The sequence below is a fragment of the Ctenopharyngodon idella genome, chromosome 17 (assembly GCF_019924925.1).
Source record: "Ctenopharyngodon idella isolate HZGC_01 chromosome 17, HZGC01, whole genome shotgun sequence".
NCBI classification, from domain to species: Eukaryota; Metazoa; Chordata; class Actinopteri; order Cypriniformes; family Xenocyprididae; genus Ctenopharyngodon; species Ctenopharyngodon idella.
In genome coordinates, this window is record NC_067236.1 from 29,708,403 (window position 1) to 29,723,097 (window position 14,695).

The 14,695-nt window shown below is 35.5% G+C and overlaps 1 long non-coding RNA gene across 1 annotated transcript; it reads left to right on the plus strand.

The window, feature by feature from the left end:
* The first annotated feature begins 5,633 nt into the window (after positions 1–5,633).
* On the plus strand, positions 5,634–11,294 carry LOC127498902 (uncharacterized). Its single transcript, XR_007926001.1, has 3 exons — positions 5,634–5,731; positions 9,482–9,627; positions 10,643–11,294. It is a non-coding gene; the product is annotated as an uncharacterized LOC127498902 (long non-coding RNA).
* Positions 11,295–14,695: the final 3,401 nt, after the last annotated feature.

A 14,695-nucleotide genomic window follows, 5' to 3' on the forward strand; every position in this document is an offset into this window, starting at 1 on the left:
GAACCTGGGTAAGCTGGAGAATCTGTCCTAAGATTACCAATAAGATACTTGCATTAAAGATCTGCTACCCAACCCTTGAGTCCAACTGGATCCATGTTAGATTTTGTCCTGGGTTCTGCTCAATTTTTCAGGCTTGAATTTGTAATTAATGGAAATATAAGTATTAGAAATATGTGTTTTATGTAGGGGTGTGCGATTGTGTATCATCTATGATAATATCAATATAATTGTTGTTTTAACGATGCTAAAATTACAATATGTCACTCATTTTTCAAAAACACATCTTCCGAGTGCATGTTTTCATTGTGTGGTGTTTTTGTCTTATTTCTATATGATATTGTTAAGCAGTATCACACAAACAAGTGTGCACAATTACAAATGTGTTTTTGATTTTACAACAGTTCAATAAACAAGAAGTTAATATTTTGAGTTACATTTTAGGCAAAATATTGTCAATATTGTGTGTTTTTGCTCTGTTTCACCAACGAAAATAGTTCCAAACAAAGCCACAGCATAACCTTTGTGCATCTCCGAGCAACACGCAGCTGTGTTTTTTTCCTGAATGGATTTTTAATTTATCAATAATTCAGTGATCTATTCATAAAAAGTGATCTATTCATAAACATTTTCTTAATTTCTTAATGAATCGGCCATTTGAACAAATCGGTTGAGTGAATGATTCAGTGACTTATTATTATTCATGCCCTTATAAATGTAAAAAAAAAAAAAAAGCCCCTGGAAATTAATTTAAAGTGGCAAATATCACCCCTTAATGAAAAAGTTTTGACCAAATGACCACATGCACTATTTCACGCAAGTGAGTGATAGCCTGTGTGTCTTCAGAATTCTGCAGCTTCAGATTCAGTCCAGACCTGGTTATAGTTTTATCATTGAGGAGCACGTTATGACACGCTATGCAAAGTTTGGGTATTTAGTAGGAGAACATTTCAGTAGTTGCGAAATTCAGTCACAGTTGTGATTACAGGCTTTGACCCTCAAAACTTCGATCTGCTAAAACTCTAACAGAGACAAATATGGCAGATATGTTAGTCGCTATACACTGGATGGAGTCAGGCCTACAGCAGTGATAAGATCCAGTTCAGTGGGTCGAAGATGGGAAAACAGCTCAGGAATGCCACCATCAGCAGAAAGTGGATCATATGATGCGGTGGGGGGGGCGTGTGATGTGGAGGGGCAGGCGCTTCAGCATGCTTGCAGAATAGCAGGATTATATAACAGGAGAGTAAGTCTAGTGAACAGTTTTCTGGCCGTGACACCAAAATATCTCATGCACCATCACAGGCAATGGTTGTGGGAACTGAAACTTTCTCTCATTTACCAAATTTAGAAAAAATTGATGAAGAAATTCAAATGCTGTTTGACATTTTGACAGATAACTTTATAAGAAGAAAAAAAAAATGCTGGTGGGGAAAGAGTTAATGGATGGACAAGAATGATGAGAGAAAATAAAAAAGATCTTATTTTGAGTTCTGAATATGAACAAAAGTCAGGGTTTGGGACGATATGAGGGTGACTAAATGATGACAGGATCATCATTTTTGGCTGAATTGTCACTTTAATGTTTCTAGATTAAATGAACAAATGAACAACTCTGAATACAGACCTAAGGTTGGTTTCCTTTTAAAGAAGACACTCAGCAGAAGTAGCTTTAAAATGAAAGTGTAAAGTTATAGAAGTTTAAGTTTACTGTAAAGCAAATGTACTGAACTTTTATTTTATTCTATACAAAATATATATTTTACAAGATATTTTGAAAAGCCATATATCTAAGTTGTGTTCCAAATTTGAAGTTGATATCACAAAAATTGAGCCCGCTAAACGATTTTAAAGTACTGTTTCAATGTAACGCAATGTCTAATTTTAAAACAGTCACAGGATAAATTTTTATTATTTATGCTTTCCAATAATACCTAATTTACGATGATTACTAAAAGATGTGATGGGAGCGGGGCAGATAAAAAAGCGTGCCAGGTGTCCCGCTACCAGGACACTGACAGTTAACAGGCAAATAAATAAATTGATTAAATTCTATTAAAAATTGTTCATTGTAAGTTCAAGATGCCCAATTCATGAAAAATGATAACATATGGATATTTTGTTATTTAATGTGAAGTGTTACTTTTAATTTATTGGGTGCACCATGATTTGATTGGATGGAAGGCAAGATTTTCATTGGAAAAGGGTCTTCAATTTTGTTTCTCACATGGCTTCAGAGGACTCAAATAGTGCACGACTATTTACACTTTTATGGTGTTTTTTTACCCTTGACATCGAGGTTAGCCAATCTCTTTTGTTGAATGGGGAAAAAGTAGTTCATCGAAAGTGGGTGAAATTTGAAGGGTTTTAACATGAAATGGAGATAAAATAGACCATGATGGAAACTTTGCTTTCTGGTTAGAATTCATCAGAGAGCCATATTTGCTGCAAAGGTGCTGTGGGTCAGGATTTGTTCAGACACTACATGTGTTTTGTGATTAACTGATGTGTGTTTTATCAGTAGTGTAATTGGTGAGCATCAGCCTCTTTGCTGATATCAGTAACTGTTTTTAAAGTGTAATCTATGGAATAGCTCATGGAATAGCTCATCCCTGCTCAATACAGACAAAGCTCAGCTGAATTCTTGAAATGCTTTAAAATGTCTTCATTGAAACTTGCAATTTTAAAATCAATGAAAAAAAAAAAAACCTCTAAAAAATGCTGGGTTGTTTCAACCCATGTTAGGGTCAAATTTGGACAAACCCAACCGTTGGTTTAAAATTTTTAATTCAATTCTTAAACCAACGAATGGGTTTGTCCATATTTGACCCAAACATGTGTTAAAACAACCCAGCATTTTTTAGAGTGAATGAAAATGCAATATAAGCCGCAAAAACGTTGTCCTGCGACTGTTGTATATGGCAGTGGGTTCAGGGTTCAAGAGTGTCTCTGAGGGTTTAGGTGGTGACCATGGTGCAGGAGATTATACTGCATATAAAATTATGTGCATTCTTATAGGCTACAGTGGCTCCAAATTGTATTCGCACACTTAAATCGCCTTTTTTCCTCCCCTTCTATAACCTGATAAGTTTGGGTTTCTTGCCACTGTTGCCTTTGTCTTTGCTCAGTTGGGGTTTAAACAGTGTTGGGAAGGTTACTTTGGAAATGTACTAGGTTACAGATTACAAGTTACCCTATTTAAATTGTAATAAGTAACTATTTCAATTACTTTATTGAAGTAATGTAACTGATTACATTTGATTACTTTTTTATCACATTTCTAAATTTCTAACGAATATTTTCAACTGTTAATCATTTTTCAAACATCTAAACCAAGCACGGTTAACCTCAGTACTGAACACTGATTACTGTCAGACTTTCAAAATCACTTTAATTAAAAATAATGTAATAATTTCATTTTAAAGCACAGCCACCACAAAATCAGACTTTAGCATTTCTTTTTTGCTTTGAGATCATTCTGAGGTTATATACAGATTTCTGGATTAAATGATTTTTAAATTTCCAGCACTGGAACTTATTTTTATCACTCATCATGGTGGCAACTACGGGTTGTAGCCTAAAGCTTTCAGCGGCAATGTGGATTGATGTAATTGGCAGATGTGGTGCGTTTTGCTAAATGGCCTTTAAATGGCAGGAGGCATTGTGCACATCAAAAACAGGCAAAGCAACAAATAATATTATTCAAGTGCTGTCAGTCAATTAAAAAAAAACTAATTAATCACACTTTTTTTCTGTAATTAATCACAATTAATCACACCCAACAGTTTTTTTATGGCTCTGCTTTATTTCTATAAGCTGAAGGGAGGCACAGAGACCCGGACTCCCCGCTGTAACTTCACCTGCGGGTGTCGCTGTTTGACAGTGTTTCTTTAGAAAAACGAGTGACTTTTACACTTTTTAATGTCAAATTTTGTAACATTTGCGTTGTTTTATCTATAGCGTGCGGTGGGTTTAGTGGGGGGTAATTGAGAATGAATGGGGGAAAGTCACGTGAGAGGAGGCAATGCCTCAATTGCGCTATGATTGGATATGATCGGTTATGATTGGATATGATCGGTTATGATTGGATATGATTGGTTATGATTGGACATGATTGGTTCGTGCGATAAATCCCGCCTCTTGTTTACATGCGCGTTATCATCGAATCGGCCTGAATGAAGACAGTGATGGCGTTAATGGGAAGACTAATTAAAAAGTAAGTAAACAACTGTCACTTACATATCACCGCTTTGTGCCATGTCAAAATCAAACTCAAAATGGCCTGAAAACATGATGACTGCGGGAGTTTTTAGTGAGCAATCAACGTGGTGAAATTAAAGGTACATCTTTGTGTCTGACCACTGACCCTACTTACAAGCTTGATGACTGCTGAAAATAAATTGACTATTAAAAAGAAAAGCTGACTATTAGTTAATAATAATATAAATAATATATATTGTTTAAATTGTTACTGCCTTTAGTTATTATTTTGGAATAAATGTAAAAATGAGTAAAAACACTAACTTGATAAAATTTATACTTGGTTTTAATAAATAGAACATTACACAGTGTAAAAATAACAAAATAGACTTGTATTTGGTCTCTCTTTTTATGTAGGCCTAATGTTAACTTAAAATTGTGTAACAGGGACATAAATGAGGACTTTGCCTCCTCATTTTAAAACACCACCGCACACCACTGTTATACATATATATTTTATTGTAATTATTTCACATTCAATCTCCAAATTGATGTAGAAACAACATAAAGACAGCATATTAAATATTTTATCTAAGGTAGGACATATACAGAAATTGAATAGGCTACATGTATCAAACACTTCAGTCTTCACTGCATAAATTATAAATTAAATATAGATTAATACTTATTAATGCTACAAAAGTTCACTCAAGAGCAGTGAGTGATTTTCTCGTTGTCTTTTGTTCTTTGATTAACATCAAAGCAGCGGGTTTATTAGGCTGCTGTCACTTTAAGACCTGTCGCACATGACCCGGATCTGACACACTTCCGATGTCCTCACAACTCTTTATGGTCATTTAAGACTTTATTTAACTAATCTAAGACTGTGCTTACGAGGATACTCGACAAAGCGGACATTTTAGCATACTTTTGTGTGTTTTTGTCCGTTCAAGGCATGGAAGAGACTCAATGCGGCCACAAGCTGTATGTATGCACGAGTGAGTGAGTGAGTGAGTGAGTGTGAGTGTGTGTGTCACACAGACAGGAGATTTCACACACGTGCGACATTACAGATTTTAAGTTCTTATTTTTGCCTCGTTTCGCACTTGAATGCTTTAATAGCCATGAATGAATGATAGCGTGATCATATACTGTAACATATCCTAGCTTTTTCCAGAAAATATTCAGATGTAACCCCCTTGTGTAACTTGATGTAACTTGTTTGCTAAATGACCTTTAATTAACTGATGTCGAGGTGATTTTTAGTGATTTTAGCATGAAGTCCGTTCTGCTGAACTTTACACAGACCAACTGAGCAGGTTGTATTTGCACTATACTTGTAATTCATGAACTCCTGGCATTTTGCTTGTTTTTGATTAATGTCTTTTAAGTGGTTAAATGATGATACATTTTTGATTGCTGTACGTTTCTGTAGGTAAAGACCATGGCGAACCCGTTCGCCTATGAAGAGGACCGTAAGGACAGAATCCGACAGAAGATCGAGGAGTCGAGAGCTCAGAGAGTCCAGCTCAAGGTAATGCTTGTTACCACATTCACCTTGTCTGCATTAACAGTGTGCTTGCTATGAGAAAACATGCAGATCAAGAATGACAGAATATTTGGAAAGAAAGAAATCTTGTTAAAGAAAAGGGAACACTTTATTTTATAGTGTCCTTGTTACACATTACACATAATTACTATAGTGATAACTAAATTATGCATAATTGCATGCAGCTAACCCTAAACCAAGTACCAAAGTACATGTAGTTAATTAATATTACTCAGTACTTAACTTTATAATTATACTGTAACAACTACATACTACCTTAAAATAATAAGTAATCCAGAAAATCACTGTATCACTAAACACTTTTTCTTTAGTAAAAGTACACATTTTCATGTCAAATTTTTAGAGATGTTTAGTTAGCTGGGGTTATGAAATTCAATTTATTTTTTATTTTTTTACAGATCATTTCCCATTTAAATTTTACTGGAATCCATTTTAATGGTCAAAATAATGTTAGTAATCAGAAATATTGCCTAATTAACTGAAATCATGAAAATTATACAATTTAAGAATGTTTTTATTTTTTTTTTTTACATTTTTACAATAATAGGGCTATACAATAGAGCTGTATTAAGTATTTTATATTTTCAGAAATTCTTTGTTTTTCTGGATTTATGATTTAATACAAATTTATTAGTTAAAAAAGTGGTAATCAAATTGAGGCATAAAATTATCAATTTAATAATTTTTTATTCAAATGAAAATTTAATGATTTCTTTTAAGTTTGTCTATGTAGATTCATGACTTTCTAAAACATCCAGGTTATAAAATGTTCAAACAAACGCTTTATCTAAAAATCACTGGACTAAATAAAAAGAAACAACAAGACGTTTCGGTGTTCATCTAAACACCATCTTCAGGGGCACGTTCAAGCTCAAACTGGTGCGCAACGTTTTGCTACGGTTTCTGGGTTGAACGACATGTTTCCTGGAAACGGTGTGCAACGGGTTTGAGATACGTTTTCTCTTGTTTGGTGGGTGTGTCAGAAATGTCAGCCCAATCAGCAGGCAACATGTATATAAACCACGCGGTATTAAAGAGACAGCTCGCACAATGGGTATTATTGTAACAAAAATACTATACATATTTATATATTTTGCTATTGTATTGTAAAGTGACACTTTCATAAAATTTTCTATACTCTGATTATATAATGGTAAATATTACAATACAATTACAATTACAATTACAGAACAACAACAGTGATCAGCAATAATGATAAACCTAATACTCACAATAAAAATAATAAGGTCATATAGATCATAACACAGTCTCGGAGGTAAGAAGTGGATTATCCTTCACCTGAAATGTTTGTCTTTTCATCCTGAAATGTGAGGCAAATGTTGGATAACAATAATTAGAAGTTTCCACAAATCCCTTCACTTGATTGGGGTGTTCTCTTTTATTCTGGATGGCAAGGGCAGTGACTGTAACATCAAGCGTATTTTGCAGTATTAAACACGTATTTATACTGATTTCATCAGGCTCCGAAAATTCTTCAAAAAGAACACAAAGAATGGCCTTCTCAGCTGCCATAGTTGCAACTCATACGTCATCAGAACAGGGTGTTCAACGCACCACCGTTTCCGTTGGTTTTTTTGCAGCGTTTTGTCGGGGCTGAACGCAGCCCAGCATACTATGTGGACAACTTGGTAGTCATGTGACTACATGTATGTGGACCATGTGACTTGTGTATATTTCCTGTGTTTTTACAATTGAAGATGGTGTTTGGATGAACACCGAAACATCTTGTAGCTTCTTTTTATGTAATCCAGTGATTTTTAAATAAAGAAAAATCAAATAAAGTTTGTTTGAATCCTTTTAAATTTGTGATATTCCTTTAACACACTTGAGTATATGTAGTAGACGAAACTGTGCCACTCGTTCACACAGAAACGTTCAGATTTCATATTTATTCATCCAAAATTAGCCAAATTCTGTGACATTACGTGTTATACTGTAAATTCCATTTTTATGACTGGATTCCTCATCACTAAAATCATAGAGCCCTAGGTTGAGTGAATGCAGTGGTGGACGAAGTACACAAATCAAGTACAGATACCCTAACAAAATATTACTCTAGTAAAAATATTAAGTATTCCTTTTCAATTTTACTTGAGTAAAAATACAAAAGTACTTAATTTTTAATGTAACTAAGTATTAAAAGTAAAAAGTACTGTGTAAATGTACGTTCCCATTTAGTCAGTCACGTTCAATGTTACGTCGATACTGACGTAATGGGGTCTCGCCTGGGAGTACAAAACGAGCCAATGGGAATTGGCCAGTGAGATTTACATGCCGGGGCACACCCCCTGGCATCCGGGTATAAATAGGACCGGCATACTCACTTCCATTCATACTGACTGACCTTTCTCTCTGGGCGAGAGAAGTCGTGGCATGGGCCCTCGACCAGACGATGTCCACCTTTGTGGTCCGGGAACGCCATCTCTAGCTAAACCTTGCAGCGATGCGAGATGTCAACAAAGTGCTGTTTCTTGACGCTCCCATCTCATCTGATCTCTTGTGATCTCTTGGTGATACGGTCGGGGATTGCACGGCGGTTCTCGACAGTTCAGAAGCAGACATTCTGACCATGGTCCAGTCTGCTTTTTGCCAAGAACATCCCCCTGCGAGCAGTGCTCCGCCCTGGCTCAGCCGTGAGGCCAAGCCCTCTGCAGGAAGGTGATGCAGCTCGTCCCCAGGTCACTGCTAATCCTAAATGGTTGGTGAGGTGGCCCTGGGACGGGTGACCCGGAGTTGCAGGGAACGGCTCTTTCTCAGGAGTTGGTGTACGCACCGCTGAGAATCGAGTCCCGAAGCTGAGAAACATGAGAATCGAGTCCCGAAGCACTCTTCCCCGGGGGTAAAGAACAGCGGCTTTGACCATCCCCTGAGTAACGCCCTGTCCGCTCCATCCCACATAGCCCTGAATCACCGCTGAATGGCCGGGTTCCCTGTCTCGGCTTCTCAGCAAGATATGAACGGAAGTGAGTATGCCGGTCCTATTTATACCTGGATGCCGGGGGTGTGGCCTGGCTTGTTTTGTACCACTTGGAGGTGATTGGGCTCCCAGGCGAGATTATGTCAGTATCGACGTAAAGTCTCCATTCCTTCCTTCAGGGAATGGGGGTTACAATAGTAACCTAGACGTTTTTGACCATTGTTTTCTACGTTTGATGTAATTTCTAGCGAGAAATTACTTAAATATTCATTTAGTTATCACCAAAGCTTGCGCTATTTTGCTGCAGATCATTAAACCGTTACGCTTTCTCAAAAGTCTGTCTGAAATCAGTTTCATGAGGTGCCTTCGTGCACAAACGCTGCCTGCAGAGTTATTGCCTGATAGGGCAGCAAGGCAACAATTCAGCTGACTAAGTTTTCGGATACAACCGTTGACTCGAGAACATGCATACTAATGAATTGTTCAATGCGATTTGTGAACTGATTAAACAGGTTAACTAAAAAGAATCTGTCTCGGAGCTGGTGACGATTTCTTCAGTTCAAAATAATGAGGAACAACATGTTTTTATAAAATGTAGTGGAGTGAAAAGTAAGTTTCCCAAAATAAAATACTGTAACAAAGTAAAAAGGGCAATGTTTCTTTCACCCACTTTCCCACACTGATGTACTATAGAAATTTTCCAGACATTTAAGTCAAGTCTTTTAAATCTTTTGTCTCTCTCTCACACTCGTTTTCGTATAACCTGTCTTTCCAAGGCCCTAGCCAATCTCCTGATGGATGACCGTTTCAAGGTGATGTTCAAGAACGGTCATCTAGGAGGAATGTGCTGAACCACATCATGTCTAAAGTGGGTGAAAAGAGGAGGAAGAAACTCAGCCAGCTTGTTCAGCAAGAGAAACAGGTACACAACAACATCACTTTAATTCAGCACTTTTTACAGCTCTGTTCCAAAACCTAATTACTATTTTAATGCGTCCCAAAATCTGTTTTAAAAGGTAGGCATCATAATGCTGCCTTATAGATATAAGATCATTTTGGCCAAATTCAGTATCGCATGTATCCAGCATAGAGAAGACAGTCACAGTGGAAAAAAAAAAATACATGAATAATATTTTAATTAATAATAACAATCATAAATATATACTGTGTAGGTTGAAAAGTGTAGATTGAAATAGTTATGTCATATTACAATTAGGACTGCAGTTAACTATTATTTTGATATTATCTGAGCAGTTAATCAATTTTAATGATAAATCAGCAGACAATTAGGCACATACTAACTAACATTTAACACAAGATGAAACCATCTTTTGAAAATGCATGGGGTTATAATGACCTTCCTTGAAATACAGGTGAAAAGTATGGTTGCTTTTATGAAAAAGTAAATTCACTTAAATAATACACTTACCTTCTCTCACTTTTTTTTTGTTCACTTGATTTTGCTTAAAGTTTTTTTGCTGTATTTCACAAAAACCAAACTCACACTTACTGATAAAGCTGGGTATCTGCAAGTATCTCATGATAAGTTATTCAAAATGATTATTTATTTACCTTATTATAAGTTATCTGTACTCATAGATACATTTTAAAACCATTTATAGCACCAAAGTTTGGAAAATTGAGTGCACCTTAGGCTTAAAGTGGACTTATTTTGCTTTTTTTAATGTTCATCTTTCTTTAGTGTGTAATGTTGCTGTTTGAGCATAAAAAAGTTATTAAGCACACAGTCCCTCCAGCGGGAGTTATTGTCTATATCAGTGTCACTGTTTCTGAACTCCCTGAAACACCTCCATTGTAGTATTGAGTTTTCTTCTGGTTATGGTAAGGAATGGGACATTTCCCAAACACGCTCTAAGCGCTTGACCAATCACAACGCACTGGTCCAGCTGACTAATCAGAGCACATTATGTTTTCAGGAGGAGGGGTAGAGCGTTACTGACAGACTGGGAAGAGAGGAGCTGCAACAATGTCAAATATGGGAAAAATTAATAGATGTGTTTTTTTGAACATTCAAGCATGAAAACCTATTCTAGTAGATCCCAAAAACAAAATCAAGATTTTGTAAAAGGGCATAATAGCTCACCTTTAAAGATGGATTGCTCAAATAGAAGGGACTATTGTTGTCAAAAATATCAATTGTTCGATGCATATCGATTCTGATTTTTCAAAGTTTTTATTTATTAGGGGTGTAACAATACACTGATGTCATGATTCAATTCACAATACTGATCTCACAATACAATACAATACTGTCACAGTACTTTAAACAAAGCCAAAACAGAGTTGAAATAGTAAGTTTTTCTTTTAGTTATTACTTCTAAGAAATGCATACATGCAATGAAACTATACTAGCACTCAGTGTCAGTCCGTAATGTCAGTCCTAACCTCGTTTGACACCCAGTGGGTGGTTTATTGACAGGTAACACATGTTGACTCTAGGCCACATATAAATGAGCGTGCCAAATAAAGCGAGCATGTCCTTCTGAACCTCCTAATGGGTTTTAAAGTGCTAGACAATTGTATAATGCTCCCAGACTTGGTTTTACATGGTTAACCATTTACACTTAATCTAGCAGGGTTTTGACATATTAAAGACAAAATGAAATCAAAATTGAATCTTTTTGCATTATTTGTACATGTTCATGGTCTTATTGTGAATAATTCTTAAATACACATTATTATAAAGAAAAAGAGTAGATTGTCTTGACATTAGGTAATCAGAATGTAATAACTTTCCTTTTCCATTTGACGTCATCTAGGCCGCTTAGGCTTGTGTAAACATTAATACTTTCACTTATTCTTCAGTTATTGAAAAACTGTTGAGTTGACCTTGAACTCGACTGAAAATCATTAACAAGACCTTTGTTTTAACATATATTTGCTACATAAATCTAAAACATAAAAATAAAATAAAACTTTTAGTGCAGAATCAACTTTGCGTTGCTGTGCTGCGGTGAGTTTTTGTGCCATCTAGTGGTTAAGAGGCAAATATGCCTCTTACCCAGAATACCTTTAGCCCCGTTGTGTCCTATTATAAGTCGTTCTTGATTTGTTGGTCATTTCTATGTGTTTTGCTCAATCACTGTGCATTTAGACTAGGGTTGGGAATCATAAGAAATTAGGTTCATTAGTTAACTACATTAACACAAACTCATAATGAACCTCATTTCTACAGCATTTATTAATCTTTGTTAATCTAAATTTCAACATTTGCTAATACATTATTAAAATCAAGACTTGTTTTTTGGTAACATTAGTTAATGCAATGTAAACTAACATGAACAAACTATGAACAGCTATTTTTAGGTTAACAAAGATTAACAAATACAGTAACAAATGTATTCATGGTTAGTTCATGTTAGTTAATATATTAACTAATGTTAACAAATGAACCTTATTGTAAAATGTTTCCACATTCATCACAAATAAGATGCTTGAACACACATGTAAGATCCAGACAGGTGAAACAGAATATTTTTGTAAGTTGGATTCATAAAGACTTCACTTGTTTCTGAAAGAATGATTCAGTGATAGATACATTTTTAACAGTAATTTGTTGCCACCTAGTGGCGTAACAATGCCATCGATACAGTCGTTATTTGAAGCACCCAATTACTATTTCAAAAGGTGATTTTTTTTTTTTTTTTCTATTTTGATCGGTAATGTAGACATCAGTGTTTATATCTGAATAATAAACTTTTGTACACTTCTGTGATAATTGGAATTTTGTAACAGAAATAATGATACTGTGTGTTTAAAAAGATTGTTTGTGAAGCTGTTTATATCTACACACGACAACTCTCTAGATCAGCGGCAGCACGAACGCATTTTGAATGTCGCGATTTTATTTTTATCAAAGGTTTAATATACACGGGTGAATCATGCAAATCTTTTAAAGATTAATCATGCAGCTTTGTGCATCTCTCTCTCTCTCTCTCTCTCTCTCTCTCTCGATATCTGACATATATGGGTACTGCAAGGGCTTTTCAGTGTATTCATTGCTATAATATTCATGATATTCACACCAGAACCATTTTCGGAACTGGTTTTCCCAACCCTAATTTAGACATGTTAGATGAAACTTGAACGTCATTTTTGACGTCACACAGGACATCTCTGGAGGAGCGACTCCAACGGGAGGAGAGGTCAGGGATGCTAAACCTCAGTGACACAGCAGTTGGAAGCAAACAGCTCACTTTCACTCTCAAGAAGGTAAGCATGATGATGTAAACCTATCCCAGCTGCCACCTGTGCAGACTGAAGCTTTATTACACTCACATGAGCAGAACTTTCCAGTTTCGGATTTTAACCCGTGTTTACATGTCATCTCAATCGGATTATAAAAGGTTTAAACCACCTCTTACAATCCGAATGAAATTTTAATCAGATTTGGTCAATTCATTCTGATTGATGTGGTTACGTGTGACTTTTTTTATTCCGACTGTGCTAGTATTCCAATTACAATTGGATTATTAGGGTCCATGTAAATGCAGCTACTGAATAGGTGTTAATATGTAAATGTGGGTGATCGTATACATTGAATGTTCTTTAATGAGCTCACAGTTGTGATGTTGTAATTCTAGAAATTTCTGAATGAGTAAAAACAGATGACTGATTTATGACTGATGTATTCAAACAATCACTTACAGGTTTGGTAAAAACCTTTTCATTTAACCCGGCCCTAGTCATGTTTGTTTCTTACTCTTCCTCCATCTTCACCTCTCCCTCTTTGGTTAAATTAAGCTGATAGTGTGGTAAAACTGGGTCAGACACATTCCCAGCTCAGATTTCTGCTGACTCACACCAAAGACTGAGGAATGGCTTAGGTATGCCCTGAAATTCTCGCCTTTGTTTTCTGTCCTTTGACCTCTCGCACGCCTATTTAATTCCCATACTCCTCCTGTCTGTTGTACACTTCATTCAGTGAAGTCACTTTGCTGATATGTTGGATGGTCCTGGAAATATTTTAGTAACTGGATAATTTGAGGTCGTCCAATCCTTCCAAAATCTAAACATATACATGAATGTTATTTGCATTAAAGGAATGAATAAATGAAAATTATGTAACTCTTTACACAGACCAATAGATTTTCCAATGGAACCCCAAAAAAAGTATCTTCACACAGATCTTTTCCATAGAACGACAGTTATAGTGAACACAGCCTGTCAAGCACCATTTAAAATAAAGTAGTTCATATGACTCATGCACTATAATCCAAGTCTTCTGAAGTCATGTAATAGCTTTCTGTAATTGTTCAGTGATTATCTACACCTTCTGCTTTAGCTCTCAAAGTAATAGTAATATCACACAGTTATACATTACCGTTAAAAGTTTGGGGTCAGAGAGAATAATTTATTTTTTTTTTTTTAGAAATATATACTTTCATCCAGTCAAGCAGCTTTAAATTGATCAAAAGCGACCATAAAAAAAAAAAAAAAACATTATTTAGAAAAGATTTCTTTTGAACTTCCTATTCTTCAAAGAATCTTGAGAAAAATATATCATGGTTTCTGCAAAAACATTGAAACAACTGTTTTCAACACTGATTATAAGAAATGTTTCTTGGGAATGATAGAATGATTTCTGAAGAATCATGTAAGACTGAAGACTGGAATAATGATGCTGAAAATTCAGCTTGGATCACAGGAATAAATTACATTTTACAATATATTCACATAGAAAACAGCTATTTTAGCTATTTTACAATATTAGTTTTTACTGTATTTTTGATCAAATAAATGCAGCCTTGGTGAGCAGAAGAGACTTCTTTCAAAAACATTAAAAATCATTCAAACTTTTGAACGGTATAAGCCATCATCTGTTCTTGACCGTCTCAACCAAACGACAGTAAAGGAGAGTTAAAACACTGGACTGTTGTAATTTGTTTGGACTCTAGTTCCACCTCTATGACAAGTTTAAGCAGTAGTTGTTTTTCTGTCAGTTTTAATTAGGTTTACCTTTAATAAAC